Below are 17,580 nucleotides of genomic sequence, written 5' to 3'. Positions count from 1 at the left end.
ATTGTTGTCATTTTAAGAAACTGCCACAGCCACCCCCAGGCTTCACCACCCTGCTCAGTCAGAAGCCATTGACATTGAGGCAAGACCCTCCACCAGCAAAAAGATTACAACTAGATGAGAGCTCAGATAATGGTTAGCATTTTTAGCAATAAAGCATTTTTAAATTAAGGTATGTACATTTTTTAGACATAATGCTATCACACTTAACTACAGTATAGTGTAAACTTAACTTCTCTATGCTCTGTGAAACCAAAATAATTCATGACTCACTATTGCAATATTCACTTTATTGCAGTGGTCTGGAACCGAACCTGCAATCTCTCTGAAGTATGCCTCTTTTTTGACAAAATCCAACATCTTTTCTTGACAGAAACACTCAGCAAACTAGGAAAATAAACTTCTTCAGCCTTGTCAAGAGCATATTAACAAGAAAAACCTACAGTTATCATCATGCCTAATGAGCAACAAATGAAAACTTTGCCCCAAAGATCAGGAAAATATCTTATCTTACCATTTCTATTCAACATTGCATTGGAGCATCTACCCTGAGCAATTAAGCAGGGAAATAAAATAATAAGCATATATAAACTGGAAAGGAAGAATTAAAACCATCTCTATTCTCATCTGTGAAATCTACAGAACACACAAACTATTAGAGCTAACAAATGAGTCCAACCAGTTTGTAGGATACAAAATCAACTATTTATTTCTATAATCTAGCAATGAGCGATCAAAAAGGAAAATAAGGGCTTCCCTGGTGGCTCAGTGGTAAAGAATCTGCCTGCCAACGCAGGAGACACAGGTTCAATCCATGATCTGGAAAGATCCCACATGCTGCAGAGCAACTAAGCCCATTTGCCACAACTATTGAGCCTGTGCTCTAGAGCCCAGGAACCCCAACTACTGAGTCCACGAGCTACAACTACTGAAGCCCGTGCCCTAGAGCCCATGCTCCACAAGAGAAGCCCCTGCAATAAGAAGTCTGCGCACTTCAATAAAGAGTAGCCCCACTCGCTGCAACTAGAGAAAAGCCCATCCAGCAACCAAGACACAGCAGAACCAAAAACAAATAATTTCTTAAAAATCAATTAAAAAATGAAATTGAGAAAATTCTATTTACAATAGCATCACAAACAATAAAATACTCAGTGATTTAACAAAATAAGAAGATGGCAAGGGTGGGAAGATTTGGGAGAATGGCATTGAAACATGTAAAATATCATGTATGAAACGAGATGCCAGTCCAGGTTCAATGCACGATACTAGATGCTTGGGGCTAGTGCACTGGGACAACCCAGAGGGATGGTATGGGGAGGGAGGAGGGAGGAGGGTTCAGGATGGGGAGCACATGTATACCTGTGATGGATTCATTTTGATATTTGGCAAAACTAATACAATTATGTAAAGTTTAAAAATAAAATAAAATTTAAAAAAAAATTTACATTATAAAAAAAACAAAAAAAAAAAGACAAAACTACCTATATCATCAATATTCCTATATCAATACCTATATCATCAATAAGAAAGAGAAGATTTTAATGCTTTTCTCTCCCTCAAAATGGAGGAAGGACATGAACTCAGAGCAGAGGGCAGTTCTTTAAACTGAATGAACTTGGCTCACTACATTACCCTATTTTTAAACTTTGCTCTGGGTCAGTAAAAAGTATATTGACCAACACTTTCTGACCCATAACAAAGACTGGCAAACTGCTGGTCCAGGGAACAAATTCAGCCTTCAGCTTTTAACTGGAGCTTGAGCTAATAATGATTTTTACTTTTGTAAATGGTTACAATAAAAAAATAAAAATGAAAAAATAAATAAATAAAATTAAAATGGGCAAAGGATTTGAAGAAACACTTCATCAAAGAGATGTGGATGGCAAACAGGAACATAAAAAAGACTCTCTAAACTATTAGTCATTAGGGAAATGTACATTAAAATTGCACTGAGATACCACAATAAACCTATTAGAATGTAAACAGACAAATATAAAAGGTGGCATTACCATGGGCTAGTGAGGATGCAGAGCACTGGGAACTCTCATACACTGCCAGTGGGCACAAAAAGGCCCACTTTGGGAAACTCTTCAGCAGTTTCTTAGAAAGTTAAACATAAATTTCCACACAACCCAGCAACACCCATTCTCAGGTATCCTTGCAAAGGAAATTAGAATTGATATTCACATAAAACCATAAAAAATGTTTATAGCATCTTTAATCATTGTCAAAAACTGGAAACAAGCCAACTAGGGGAGAGAGAAATTATGGTACATCTATAAATGGGACTACTACTCAGAAGTAAAAAGGAACAGACTACTGATACATGCAAAACATGGATGAATCTCAAAACAGTGTTTTGAGTGAAAGAAGTGAGATACAAAAGGCTAAATACTGTGGGATTCCATTTTTATGACATTGTTGACAAGAAAAAGATCAATGGTTTCCAGAGAGTACGGTGGAGGGGCAAAATTTATTATAAAGAGGCATGATGGAACTTTTCCTAAGAGCTTTGAAAATATCTATAACTTGACTTTTGTGGAATTACATGACTATATATGTTTTTCAAAACTTACAGAACTATATATGTAAACTGGGAGAGTTTTACTGTATGTAAATGATACCTCAATAAACCTTACATTAAAAAAAAAAAAAAAAGAAGAAGATGGCAGAGGAATAAGACGGGGAAACCACTTTCTCCCCCACAAATTCATCAAAAGATCATTTGAACGCTGAGCAAATTCCATAAAACAACTTCTAACCTTGGTGGAGGACACCAGGCACCCAGAAAGGCAACCCATTCTCTTCAAAAGGAGGTAGGACAAAATATAAAAGATAAAAAGAGACAAAAGAGTTAGGGACGGAGACCCACCCATTCCAGGGAGAGTCATGAAGGAGGAGAAGTTTCCACACACCAGGAAACCCTCTCACCGGCGGCTTTGTGGGGAGTTTTGGAATCTTAGAGGGCAACATAACCGGGAGGAAAAACAAACAAACAACCCACAGATTATATGCCTAATCACAACTCCCAGCAGAGAAGTAGCCCAGACACTCACGTCTGCCAGCAGCGAGCAGGGGCTGAACAGGGAGGTGCAGGTTGCATGCTTAGGGTAAGGATGGGGCCTGAATACCCTGAGGACAATCTGAGGGAGCTAACGTGAGACAGCAACCCAAACTGTGGGATAGCCAGAGAGAGAGAGGGAAAAAAGAGAGAGAGAGAGAACTTTCCCTTGAAAAGCTCTAAGGCAGAGCTTGGTCCGCTCACAGAACAAAGGATTGAGCGAATACCAGAGGAGAGCTAGCCAGCTGCAGACTGGCCTATCCCCCCGCCGGAGGCAGAGAGGCAGGCAGGCGACAGCCAGAACAGGAAGGTAAGGGGCAATGAGGGACCCAGAGACAGCATCCTCCACCAAACTGTGAGCAGGCTCCCAGTTGCTAACCAAGTCTTCTGGGATCCTGGATGGTTGACATCCGCCAGGAGGGTGGCAGTCAGAGATCAGCTCCCCAGAGGAGACACACGGCACACCTGAGACGGCGCTCTCCCTGTGCACCCAGGAAACCGAGGGGCTGGGAACGGGGAGATGGTAAGACCTGGGGCTGGGAACAGGGAGGTGGCAAGACTCACTGCCCACCTGGGAGAGTGCACCTGGTCGCCTGAACTGCTCAGACCTGGGAAGGGCACAGAAGGTACAACCAACCGAGTCTGTGCCTTTGTGGAGTACCCGAGAACCTGAACGGCTTAGACCTGGGAAATGCATGATAGTTCCCCTGCAGAGCAACCTGGAGCCTGAGTAGACTGGGAAAGCACACACGCCATGAGGCGGGCAAACCCAGTGTGGCCCAGGCACTGCGAGCACTCCCCACACACACCGGTGATGTTTGTTTGCAGTGTTCCTCCCTCCCCACAGCACAACTGAACAAGTGAGCCTAAACAAGTGACCACCTTCGCCCCCTTGGGTCAGAATGGAAATTAGACACTGAAGATACCTGCAAACAGAGGAAGCCAAAATAAACAAAGAGGGAACCGCTCTGGAAGTGACAGGTGCAACAGATTAAAACCCTGTAGTTAGTATTAACTACATTGGAAGGGGCCTATAGACCTCGAGAAGAAGCCGGAACAAGGAACTATGTAAAACTGAACTGACCCCACACTACCCTCAACAGCTCCAGAGAAATTCCTAGATATATTTTACTATTATCATTTTTTAATTAAAAAAATTTTTTTAAGTTTTTTATTACCCCTTTAATTTTCACTTTTATAACCTATTACTTTGCAAAAAAATAAGATCCTATTTTTAAAGCAAATTTCATTTATATATTTTTTATAATTTTTGAGATTTTGTTTTGTTTTTATAATACCATATTTTTAAGAGTCTAATCTCTATCTAGACTTTTAATCTTTGCTTTTTGGTATTTATTAACTTTGTACCTTTAAGAATCCAATCTTCAAAGTGTGATTACTGGCTTGATTGCTCTCTCCCCTTTTGACTCTCTTTTTTCTCCCCCAGGTCACCTTTATCCGCCCCCCTCCCTTCTCTTCTCTACTTAACTCTGTGAGTCTCTTTGGGTGTTCCGGGCTGTGGAGAGTACATAGGGAATTGATTACTGGCTAGATTTTTCCTCTCTTCTTTTGATTTCCCCTCTTCTCCTCCTGGTCACCTCTGTCTCCCTCCTCCCTCTTCTCTTCTCCATGTAACTCTGTTAACCTCTCTGGGTGTCCCTCACTGTGGAGAATCTTTTCACCATTGACCTAGATGTTTTATCATTGGTGCTGTATGGATGGAGGCTACTGTAAGAATAAAACTGAAAGCCAGAGGCAGGAGGCTTAAATACAAAACGAGAACACCAGAAAACTCCTGACTCTAGAGAACATTGATCGACAAGAGCTCATCCAAAAGCCTCCATACCTACCCTGAAACCAAGCTCTACCCAAGAGCCAAGAAGTTTCAGAGCAAGAAATACCAAGCTAATTCTCCAAAAACACAGAAACATAACCCTGAGCATTAAAATACAGGCAGCCAAAAGTCACACCAAACCCACAGACACCTCAAAACTCACTACTGGACACTTCATTGCACTCCAGAGAGAAGAGATCCAGCTCCACCCACCAGAACACCAATGCAAGCTTCCCTAACCAGGAAAACATGACAAGTCACTCATCTAATCCCACCCACAGGGAGGAACCTCCACAATAAAGAGGAACCACAAACTTCCAGCATACAGAAAGGCCACCCAAAACACAGCAATCTAAACAATGAAAAGGCAGAGAAATATTCAGCAGGTAAAGGAACATGATAAATGCCCACCAAACCAAACCAAAGAAGAGGAGATAGGGAGTCTATCTGAAAAAGAATTCAGAAAAATGACCCAAAATCTTAAAAACAAAATGGAGTTACAGATAAATAGTCTGGAGACAAGATTGAGAAGATGCAAGAAATGTTTAACAAGAACCTAGAAGAAATAAAAAAGAGTCAGTCGATAACGAACAATGCAACAACTGAGACCAAAAGCACTCTGGAGGGAACCAGCAGTATAACCTCAGAATAACTGAGGCAGAAGACAGGATAAGTGAGGTGGAAGGTAGAATGGTGGAAATAAATGAAGCAGAGAGGAACAAAGAAAAAAGAATTAAAAGAAATGAGGACAACCTCAGAGACCTCTGGGACAATGTTAAATGCCCCAACATCCGAATCATAGGAGTCCCAGAAGAAAAAGACAAAAAGAAAGGCCATGAGAAAATACTTGAGATAATAGTTGAAAACTTCCCTAAAATGGGGAAGGAAATAGCCACCCAAGTCCAAGAAACCCAGAGAGTCCCAAACAGGATAAATACAAGGCAAATCACCCCAAGACACATATTAATCAAATTAACAAAGATCAAACACAAAGAACAAATATTAAAAGCAGCAAGAGAAAAACGACAAATAACACACAAGGTATTCCCATAGGATAAGAGCTGATCTTTCAACAGAACCTCTTCAGGCCAGAAGGGAATACCAGGACATACTTAAGTGATGAAAGAGAAAAACCTACAACCCAGATTACTGTACCCAGCAAGGATCTCATTCAGATATGAAAGGGAAATCAACAGCCTTACAGACAAGCAAAAGCTGAGAGAATTCAGCACCACCAAACCAGCTCTTCAACAAATGCTAAAGGATCGTCTCTAGACAGGAAACACAGAAAAGGTTTATAAACTCTAAAAAACAAAGTAAATGGCAATGGGATCATACTTATCAATAATTACCTTAAATGTAAATGGGATGAATCCCCCAACCAAAAGACAAAGACTGGTGAATGGATACAAAAACAAGGCACCTACATATGCTGTCTACAAGAGACCCACCTCAAAACAAGGGACACATACAGACTGAAAGTGAAGGGCTGGAAAAAGACATTTCTTGCAAATGGAGACCAAAAGAAAGCAGGAGTAACCATACTCATATCAGATAAAATAGACTTTGAGACAGACTGTGAAAAGAGATGAAGAAGGACACTACATAATGATCAAAGGATCAATCAAAGAAGATGTAACAATTATAAATATATATGCACCCAACATAGGAGCACTGCAATATGTAAGGCAAATGCTAACAAGTTGAAAGGGGAAATTAACAGTAGCACAATAATAGTGGGAGACTTTAATACCCCACTCACACCTATGGATAGACCAACTAAACAGAAAATTAACAAGGAAACACAAACTTTAAATGATACAATGGACCAGTTAGACCTAATAGATATCTATAGGACATTTCACCCAAAAACAATGAATTTCACCTTTTTCTCGAGTACACAAGGAACATTCTCCAGGATATATCATATTCTGAGCCATAAATCTAGCCTTGGTAAATTCAAAAAAACCTGAAATCATTTCAAGCACCTTTTTGATCACAGTGTGGTAAGATGAGATGTCAACTACAGGGGGAAAAAAAAAACTATTAAAAATACAAATGTATGGAGGCTAAACAACACACTTTTGAATAACCAACAAATCACAGAAGAAATAAAAAGAGAAATCAAAATATGCATGGAAACGAATGACAATGAAAACACGACAACCCAAAACCTATAGGATTCAGTAAAAGCAGTGCTAAGGAGAAGATTCATAGCAATACAAGCTTTCCTCAAGAAATAAGAGAAAAATCAAATAAATAATCTAACTCTACACCTAGAGCAACTAGAAAAAGAGGAAATGAAGAACCCTAGGGTTAGTAGAAGGAAACAAATCATAAAAATTAGGGTGGAAATAAATGAAAAAGAAACAAAGGAGACTGTAGCAAAAATCAACAAAGCTAAAAGCTGGTTCTTTGAGAAGATAAATAAAATTGACAAACCATTAGCCACTCATCAAGAAAAAAAGGGAAAAGAATCAAGTCAACAAAATTAGAAATGAAAATGGAGAAATCACAACAGACAACACAGAAATACAAAGGATCATAAGAGACTACTACAGCACCTATATGCCAATAAAATGGACAACTTGGAAGAAATGGACAAATTCTTAGAAAACCATAACTTTCCGAAAATGAACCAGGAAGAAATAGAAAATCTTAACAGACCCATCACAAATATGGAAATCGAAACTGTAATCAGAAATCTTCCGAAACACAAAAGCCCAGGACCAGATGGCTTCACAGCTGAATTCTATCAAAAATTTAGAGAAGAGCTAACATCTATCCTACTCAAAGTCTTCCAGAAAATTGCAGAGGAAGGTAAACTCCCAAACTCATTCTATGAGGCCACCATCACCCTAATACCAAAACCTGACAAAGATGCCACAAAAAATGAAAACTACAGGCCAATATCACTGACGAACATAGATGCAAAAATCCTTAACAAAATTCTAGCAAACAGAATCCAACAACATATTAAAAAGTTCATACATCATGACCAAGTGGGCTTTAATCCCAGGGATGCAAGGATTCTTCCATATTTGCAAAATCAATGTGATATACCACATGAACAAACTGAAACATAAAAACCATATGATTATCTCAATAGATGCAGAGAAAGCCTTTGACAAAATTCAACACCCATTTATGATAAAAAAAAAAACCCTCCAGAAAGCAGGCATAGAAGGAACATACCTCAACATAATAAAAGCCATATATGATAAACCAACAGCAAACATTATCCTCAATGATGAAAAATGGAAAGCGCTTCCCCTAAAGTCAGGAACAAGACAAGGGTGCCCACTCTTACCACTACTATTCAACACATTTTTGGAAGTTTTAGCCACAGCAATCAGAGCAGAAAAAGAAATAAAAGGAATCCGGATTGGAAAAGAAGTAAAACTCTCACTGTTTGCAGATGACATGATCGTCTACATAGAAAATCCTAAAGACTCCACCAGAAAATTACTAGAGCTAATCAATGAATATAGTAAAGTTGCAGGATATAAAATTAACACACAGAAATCCCTTGCATTCCTATACACTAACAATGAGAAAACAGAAAGTGAAATTAAGGAAACAATTCCATTCACCACTGCAATGAAAAGAATAAAATACTTAGGAATAAATCTACCTAAAGAAACAAAAGACCTATATATGAAAAACTATAAAACACTGATGAAAGAAATCAAAGAGGACACTAATAGTTGGAGAAATATACCATGTTCATGGATTGGAAGAATCAATATAGTGAAAATGAGTATACTACCCAAAGCAATCTATAGATTCAAAATCCCTATCAAGCTACCAACGGTATTTTTCACAGAACTAACACAAATAACTTCATAATTTGTATGGAATACAAAAAAACTCAAATAGCCAAAGCGATCTTGAGAAAGAAGAATGGAACTGGAGGAATCAACCTGCCTGACTTCAGGCTCTACTACAAAGCCACAGTCATCAAGACAATATGGTACTGGCACAAAGACAGAAATATAGATCAATGGAACAAAATAGAAAGCCCAGAGATAAATCCATGCACCTATGGACACCTTATCTTTGACAAAGGAGGCAAGAATATACAATGGAGAAAAGGCAATCTCTTTAACAAGTGGTGCTGGGAAAGCTGGTCAACCACTTGTAAAAGAATGAAACTAGACCACTTTCTAACACTATACACAAAAATAAACTCGAAATGGATTAAAGATCTAAATGTAAGACCAGAAACTATAAAACTCCTAGAAGGAAACATAGGCAAAACACTCTCTGACATAAATCACAGCAGGATCCTCTATGACCCACCTCCCAGAGTTAAGGAAATAAAAGCAAAAATAAACAAATGGGACCTAATTAAACTTAAAAACTTTTGCACAACAAAGGAAACTATAAGCAAGGTGAAAAGACAGCCTTCAGAATGGGAGAAAATTATAGCAAATGAAGCAACTGACAAAGAATTAATCTCAAAATATACAAGCAGCTCAGGCAGCTCAATTCCAGAAAAATAAACCCAATCAAAAAATAGGCCAAAGAACTAAACAGGCATTTCTCCAAAGAAGACATACAGATGACTAACAAACATGAAAAGATGCTCAACATCACTCATTATCAGAGAAATGCAAATCAAAACCACTATGAGGTACCATTTCACACCAGTCAGAATGGCTGCGATCCAAAAGTCTACAAATAATAAATGTTGGAGAGGGTGTGGAGAAAAGGGAACCCTCTTACACTGTTGGTGGGAATGCAAACTAGTACAGCCACTATGGAGAACAGTGTGGAGATTCCTTAAAAAACTGGAAATAGAACTGCCTTATGATCCAGCAATCCCACTGCTGGGCATACACACTGAGGAAACCAAAAGGGAAAGAGACACGTGTACCCCAATGTTCATCACAGCACTGTTAACAATAGCCAGGACATGGAAGCAACCTAGATGTCCATTGGCAGACAAATGGATAAGAAAGCTGTGGTACATATACACCTTGGAATATTACTCAGCCATTAAAAATAACACATTTGAATCAGTTCTAATGAGGTGGATGAAACTGGAGCCTATTATACAGAGTGAAGTAAGTCAGAAAGAAAAACACCAATACTAACACCAAGTATTAACACCAATATTACCAAAATTACCAATAATACAAAACACCAATATTAGCACATATATATGGAATTTAGAAAGATGGTAACAATGACCCTATATGTGAGACAGCAAAAGAGACACAGATGTAAAGAACAGACTTTTGGACTCTGTGAGAGAAGGCAAAGGTGGGATGATTTGAGAGAATAGCATTGAAACATGTATATTATCATATGTGAAATAGATTGCCAGGCCAGGTTCGATACATGAGACAAGGTGTTCAGGGCTGATGCACTGGGATGACCCTGAGGGATGGGATAGGGAGGGAGGTGGGAGGGGGGTTCAGGATGGGGAACACATGTACACCCATGGCTGATTCATGTCAATGTATGGCAAAAACCACTACAATATTGTAAAGTAATTAGCCTCCAATTAAAATAATTAATAAAAAAAATAAGTGCAAGATCTGAACACTGTAACAACAAATTATCATTGAAAGAAATTAAAGAAGACCTAAATAAATGGAAATACATTCCATGTTCACCGATGAGAAGATTCAGTATTATTAAGATAGCATTACTCCCCAAATTGATATCCAGATTCAAGGCAGTCTTCATCAAAATCCTAGCTGCTTATTTTGCAGAAATTGGAAAGTAGGTCCTAAAATTTCATATGAAAATGCAAGGCACCCAGAATAGCCAAAACAATCTCAAAAAAAAAGAACAAATTTAAAGGACTCACACCTCTAGACTTCAAAAATTAATACAGAGCTACAGTAATCAAGGCACTATAGTACTGGCATAAGGATAGACAGGTTAATCCATGATATAAAATTGATATTCCAGAAATAAACCCATATGTTTATGGACAACTTATGTTTGAAAAGGGTACAAGATAATTCAAAGCAGAAATGGCTTTTTCAACAAAAGGGCAACAGGACATCCACACATTGTACCTATTCCTCACACCAAATTAAAAATTTAATTCAAAATGGATCAAAGACCTAAATGTAAGAACCAAAACTGTAAAACTCTTAAAAGAAAACATATGCATAATATTTGGTGATCTTAAATTAGGCAATGGTTTTAAAACATGACACAAAGCACTATCAATAGAATTTAAAAATGGATAAATTGGAACTCATCAAAATTAAACACTTTTGTGCTTCAAAGGACTATATAAAGAAAGTGAAAAAACAACCCAGAGAATGAGAGAAAATATTTTTAAATCATGCATCTGTAAAAAGTCTAGTATCTAAAATATATAAAGACATTTACAACTCTGTAAAAACAAAAAAATTTAAATGAGTAACAGATATGAATAGATATTTCTCCACAGAAGACATACAAATGTCTACTAAGCACATGAAAAGATGCTTCACATCATTAGTCTTTAGGAAAATGCAAATCAAAAAGCTCAATGAAATACCATTTCATACCTGCTAGGATGGCTAAAAAAATTTAAAAGATGGTAAGGATATGGAGAAATTGAAGCTCTCATGATTGCTGAAGTATAGCTGCTGTGAAAAACAGTTTGGGAGTTCCCTAAAAAGTTAAATACTGAATTACCATACAACCCTTCAATTCCACTCCTAGGTATATAACCAAGAAAATTGAAAGCATATGTTTATATAAAAAAATTAAACACGAATGTCTGTGACATCAGCCATAATAGCACAAAAAGTGAAAACTCCCCCCAAATGTTCATCAATGAATTAATGGATAAATAAAATGTGGTATATCCATAGAATGCAGTATTATTCAGCTATGGGAAAAAATGAGGTACTGATGAGACATGTGGGACCTGGGACCCTTTGCTACAAGTGCTTGTACCTGGACAACAAACATCTCCTGAAGAAACAGAATACAAAGATAGATAGGTTGATCCAAAAATATAACTGAAACTCCAGAGAGAAACCCATACATTTAGGACAACTGATTTTTGATAAGGGTACCAAGACAATTCAATGCAGAAAGAAAAGCCTTTTCAACAAAAGGATAACTGCATAGCCACACAGAAAATGATGTTGAAACTATTTCTCACACCAAATTTTAAAAATTAAGTCAAAATGGATCAAAGATCCAAATAAGGACTACAAATAACTGCATGCATGCAGAGTTGGGGAAAATTATGAACAAGATATAAAAAGACCAAAAACCCAACTTCTATGTCCCCTACACACAATACCATCAGAGAAGGGGCCTAAGTCACCCCATCCTGCCTGACCCCTGGACCTGCCCCTACCCTCACCGCATGTAAGGCAACAACTCACCTTCACTCAAGGAGTGAACAAAAGAACCTGTTACTTGTTTTGTTCCCTCCTGATGCAGCATGAGTCCCAGTAAAGCCTTGCCTAAGTTTCTTCTCTGGCCTCTTATCAATTTCCATTGATTTGAAGAGTCTAAGAACCAGCTCTGTTACACTGATGTGTGCTACAACATGAAAGAAAAACCACATAGAAAAGGCTATCATGTTATATGACTCCATTTCATGAAATGCCCCCAAACTTTCAAAGAGACAGAAAGTAGGTTAGTCATTTCCGGGGACTTGGGGGATGGGAGCATGGTGGGGAGTGACTGCTAATGGGTACCGAGTTTGGGGATAATGAGAATGTTCTGGAATTATATGATGCTGATAGCTGCACAACTCTGAATAGATTAAAAAGCACTGAACTACATACTGCAAATGGGTGAATTTAAGAAAGCTGAGCACCAAAGAATTGATGCTTTTGAACTGTGGTGTTGGAGAAAACTCTTGAGAGTCCCTTGGACTGCAAGGAGAGCCAATCAGTCCATCCTAAAGAAGATCAGTCCTGGGTGTTCATTGGTAGGACTGATGTTGAAGCTGAAACTCCAATACTTTGGCCACCTGATGCGAAGAGCTGACTCATTTGAAAAGACCCTGATGCTGGGAAAGATTGAGGGCAGGAGGAGAAGGGGATGACAGAGGATGAGATGGTTGGATGGCATCAATGACTCGATGGACATGGGTTTGGGTGGACTCCAGGAGTTGGCGATGGATAGGGAGGCCTGGCGTGCTGCAATTCATGGGGTTGCAGAGTCAGACACAATTGAGTGACTGAACTGAACAGTAAATGAATTGCATCTCAATATTTTAAAAAGTCAGACCACACCATTCTTCTCAAAATGCTCCAACATGTCAAAAGAACACAAGACTCCCCAGAGCCACTGCTCTGACCACTGCTTTTCTGACCTCATCTCCCATCACTCTCCCACCTGGCAGCCCCCACCAGTCACACTGCCTCCTTCTGTTCTTCAAACACACCATCATGCTTCCACCTCAGGGCCTTTGCTTTCAGTTTCCCCACAGCCCTGGATTCAAGCCTCCAACACCAGCACAGTTAACTTCTGCACCTCTTGAAGTCTTTGCTTGAATGTCCCCTTTTCAGTGAGGTCTACCCTAACTGCATGCCTGTACTCCTTTTCCCCAACCCTGTTACTTCTCTTTTGCACTTATCCCTGTCTAAAACATAACATGCTTCTCTTATTTCTTACTTTGTATTTATGGTCTGTTTCCTCCCACTAGAATCTAAGCCATTGTAGCTAGAATTTCTGTCTGCTTCTTCACTGTTCTATGTTTCACACTCTGTGGGCATACAGGAGGTTCTTACTAAATATCTGTTGGTGACCACAAAATAAATGAATGTCTACAGGGGTAAACAGGTTTGGAGGACCTGTTCTGAGAATGAAAACATCTTCGCGGACATACAAACAACTTTGGGAATGAACTTTTTTGAAGACTGTCTACTGCTTGTTATCAAACACTTGTTCAAGCCTAAGAGCCGTCAGATATTTTCTGACACCTGCTATTTAATTACTGTGACCATGCATGAAAGCAACGGGCCCCAGGCCCTTTTCTTTCAGTAGCTGAGTATGTGAGCCTTGCTCAGCTTCGCATCTTTGATGCTCACATTTCGCTTGTAGTTCTTCCTTGGTTTCACACAGAGACACGAATTGCCAGGAAACTCTCTCTGCCTCTCTCAGGACATCTGTGCTTTGAGTCTAACTCTGGGCCAGCTCTGCAGACTGAAAACACTCTGGGTGTGCCTGTCAACAGGAAGAGAAGCGCTCCAGCAGGAATCCCACACCACCTGACCGCACAGCCTCCTAAGCTCCAGGCAGCATCTTTGTTGTGCTTAAATGAGCCTTCCATGTGCTCCCGGCAGGAGCGCACATAATTAAACGTACTAACACTTAAGAGCAGGCTTAAACCACAGACTTTTCTATTATCGTTTTTAACTTTTGATTCATCCCCTCCAGAGATTCAGCCTTTCTTTGATAGAGGCCTAAAACATGAGAGAGAAGTTTCTTGGGTGTCCAAAAAATCATAATGCTTTTGGGAAATCGAGTCTTAGCATGGAGAAATCCCTCTGTATTCTGCCATCTCCATTCTCTATTTTTCAGATAAAATAGCTATTACTTTGTGTCTGTGTGGAGCACAGCAAAAAGGAAACTCGGATTTCAAAGAACCATCTCTATCACCTTCAAAATCTTTTTGTCCTTGGGTATCCTGAAATGTCTATCCTCTCTAGTCACAAAAATGTTTTCTCTGCAGCAGCTGACCCTATCTATATTAATGATTTTAACAACTTACTGACTGGAGATATATGAATATGTCTCTTGTTACCCTAACATTATTGACCAGAGTGTTTCAATATTCACTTCCATAACAAATCACCAGCCACAGACATTAGTTTCTGCAAAAGTCCTCCAGTCAGTAACATGCTATGTGTTAGCTGCTAGTTGCGTCTGACTCTTTGTGACCCATGGACTGTAGCTCTCCAGGCTCCTCTGTCCATGGGATTTCCCTGGCAAGAGTGGGTAGCCATTCCCTTCTCCAGGGGATCTTCCCGACCCAGGGATCAAACCCAGGTCTCATGCATTGCAGATGGATTCTTGACCATCTGAGCCACCAGGGAAGTCCCCGATAATGTGTTAAGTAGCACCTATAATACAAATTCGTATAATCCAGAATACAGCCCCAACACACCTGTTTTTGGTTCATTTAAGTATCCCACAGGTCCTTCAGGTTCTTTCTATCCAAGACTCTTATTATCTCTCCACCAAAACAAAATTTTTTTTTAGTTTTTAATTTTAAAAAATTAATAAGAAATAAGAAACCCTGCTGTTGCCAAGCCTTACTAATAGCATTACTTTCTCCCACTCAAGGAAACCAGGAAATTCAAAATCAAGCTTGGCTCTCTGCTCTGGCTCTATACAAATTCTGTCAGTCAATAAGTCACTTGCTTTGACCCCGTTTTAATGAACTTCCAAATTTTTCCTGGCCATATATCTTCTGAAGAAGGATTACCTCCTGCTCACACTTAAAAGCCAACAGTGGGGACTTTATTCTGCTCATGGTTTGAAAGCTGACTGCCCTCTACTCCCAACTTTGAAAACACTAATTACTCAGGTGACCATGAAAATGAAACCAGATGTTCTCCCCAATCCCTGCCATCTGCCCTGGTGCTGGGCCTGGGTTCTGTCTTGTGCTAAGGAAGATCTGGCTCTGTTACCAAACCAAACTTGGGTCCATTCACCCAACATACAACAACTCCAACATACAACTCCAACATACAACAACTCCAACATAGAACTCCAACATAGAACTCCAACATAGAACTCCAACATAGAACTCCAACATAGAACTCCAACATACAACATACAATGACATGCAACAACTGGGCTGTGGGGAAGGAAAGTATAGTGTTTACTGCAAGGCACCCAAGATGGGGCCAATCAAGAACAGGCAGCTCATGCTCAAAAGACCCAAACCCCCTGATGCCTTTCAGGGTAGGTTTTTTAAAAACGGTGTGAGGGAGAGGATCACAGGGTCTTTCATCAGGTCATGCACAATTCTCTGACTGGTTGATGGGGAAGTTAACAGGGTGATTTCAGGAATCATAATCATCAACCTGCTGGTTCCAATCAGTCTGGGGTTTCTGTGCTAGTGATCAGCATGGGGTTGACTTCTTCCACCTGGTGGGGGTTTTAAGTGTCTGCAAAACAACTTAATGATATGGCGCAGGATATTAACTATAGCACTTGAGAAGGAACTAAAGGTCCTTTGTTTTATGGCTGAACTATTATTATTCTGTCTTGCTCAATTGTTTGTTTTTGCATTTTCTCACTTCTCTGATTAAATTGCTCTTTGGAATTCAGGAAAGGTCTAAATGGCTAAAGCTCTTCTACAAAAAAGATGCAGAGACACAGGACATCTGTTCCTGGGAAGGCCCTGCAGGATCCTGCTTAGTTTCAGCCCTATCACTTCCAGCCTATGTGAGCTTGGATGTGATGTTATATGCCATGCATGCAATAACACAACATTCCCAGCTGGCTCAGTGGTAAACAATCCACTGCCAACGCAGGAGACACAGCAGTCTCAGGTTCAATCCCTGGGTGGGGAAGATCCCCTGGAGGAAGAAATAGCAAACCCACTATAGTTCATGGGGTTGCAAAGAGTGGGACACGACTGAACTGACTGAGCATGGTATAAGAGGAGCACATGGTATATATGCAATAACACAGAAATCAGACCTATAAACATAGGTTATCATAAGAAAGTATGGGATATAAATGCATAAGTCAGTAGAGACCCATAGGTTAACCCATTCTATTGAGCTCAGTCTATCTAGATTTCTAAGGAAGACTGCGCAAATTTGGTAGGTTCCATTTTTACTGTCGGGGAGGACTACACTATGGGAATTCCCCACAAGTGTAGCTGCTGGGTTCCTCTCCCATTTCACCTCCATGCTGCCTCCTGAAAGTGGGTTTATGAGGCTCATGGTTCCCCAAGGTCCAGACCTAACTCTGAAGCCCAGCCAGGGCCAGGGCTGTCCAAATCAAGATGGAGGTCCAATCCCATCGTCCAATAAAGGATAAGGCCCAGAGAGCTGAGAAATCTGTTTTCTGGTGCACATATGTTACTCTCAACAAAAACATTATTTCTTCACAAACACAGATTCATTGTTCTGTACCCTAAGTGTGAACCAGGAATTGGAGCTCAGAGAGTCCTACATTTAGAGCTCTAGGTTCAGCTACTGTCCCACTCCTCCTAAAGAGGCATGTCTCTCTGCACCCAAGATTCGCTTTCTATAAAGACCTTACATTACGGAGACTGCAGCCGGAATTAACTGGACTAGACACCGAGGGCCACGCTTTGCCAAATGAATAGGAATGAAGGAAGAGGCTGCCCCCAAGTGGGAAACCCGAAAATTGCAGCGACGCTTCCAATCAGTTACTCATTAGTTCAAGAAACTGCACCGGGTTTCCATTTCCAGCTCGCAGAAATGCCCCTCCTTGAGAACCGCTAGGGAGGAAACTGAGGTGCGGATCCTTTTACTATCACCGTGGCACGCTGAGAAAACAGAACAGGCAAACCCACCGTCTCCCAACCCCCCGACCCTATAAAGCACCTGGTTAAATGCAAATTCTGGGTCCTCACCGCGGACACTTTGATTTAGCGAGCCAGAGGGAGTGAGCGCCTAGAGTTCTGGTGTCTAACCACGTGGTTCGGATCATGTGGCAGATTTGGAGATTGTGGGCTGGGAAACGACTTTCTCTTACCCTTCCCGGGCCCCGGGCTGTG

The 17,580-nt window shown here is 40.1% G+C and overlaps 1 long non-coding RNA gene across 6 annotated transcripts in view; it reads right to left on the bottom strand.

Annotated features, from left to right (window-relative positions):
* Positions 1–17,580, bottom strand: part of LOC147367489 (uncharacterized) — a 110,000-nt gene that overhangs the window by 91,786 nt on the left and 634 nt on the right. Inside the window, exon 1 of one of the 6 annotated variants that reach the window (XR_015170124.1) lies at positions 17,408–17,548. The exons of the other annotated variants lie outside the window; for them this stretch is intronic. This is a non-coding gene — a long non-coding RNA (uncharacterized LOC147367489). Of the gene's footprint in view, positions 1–17,407; positions 17,549–17,580 lie in introns of those variants that run through there. 6 annotated transcript variants of the gene reach the window in all.

The sequence above is a fragment of the Bos grunniens genome, chromosome 8 (assembly GCF_055505025.1).
Source record: "Bos grunniens cultivar Pamir isolate PY7600 chromosome 8, Bosgru_T2T1.0, whole genome shotgun sequence".
In the NCBI taxonomy this organism is placed as follows: Eukaryota; Metazoa; Chordata; class Mammalia; order Artiodactyla; family Bovidae; genus Bos; species Bos grunniens.
The sequence above is the reverse complement of the archived record's forward strand: the minus strand, read 5'-3'. Positions and strand labels throughout refer to the sequence as shown.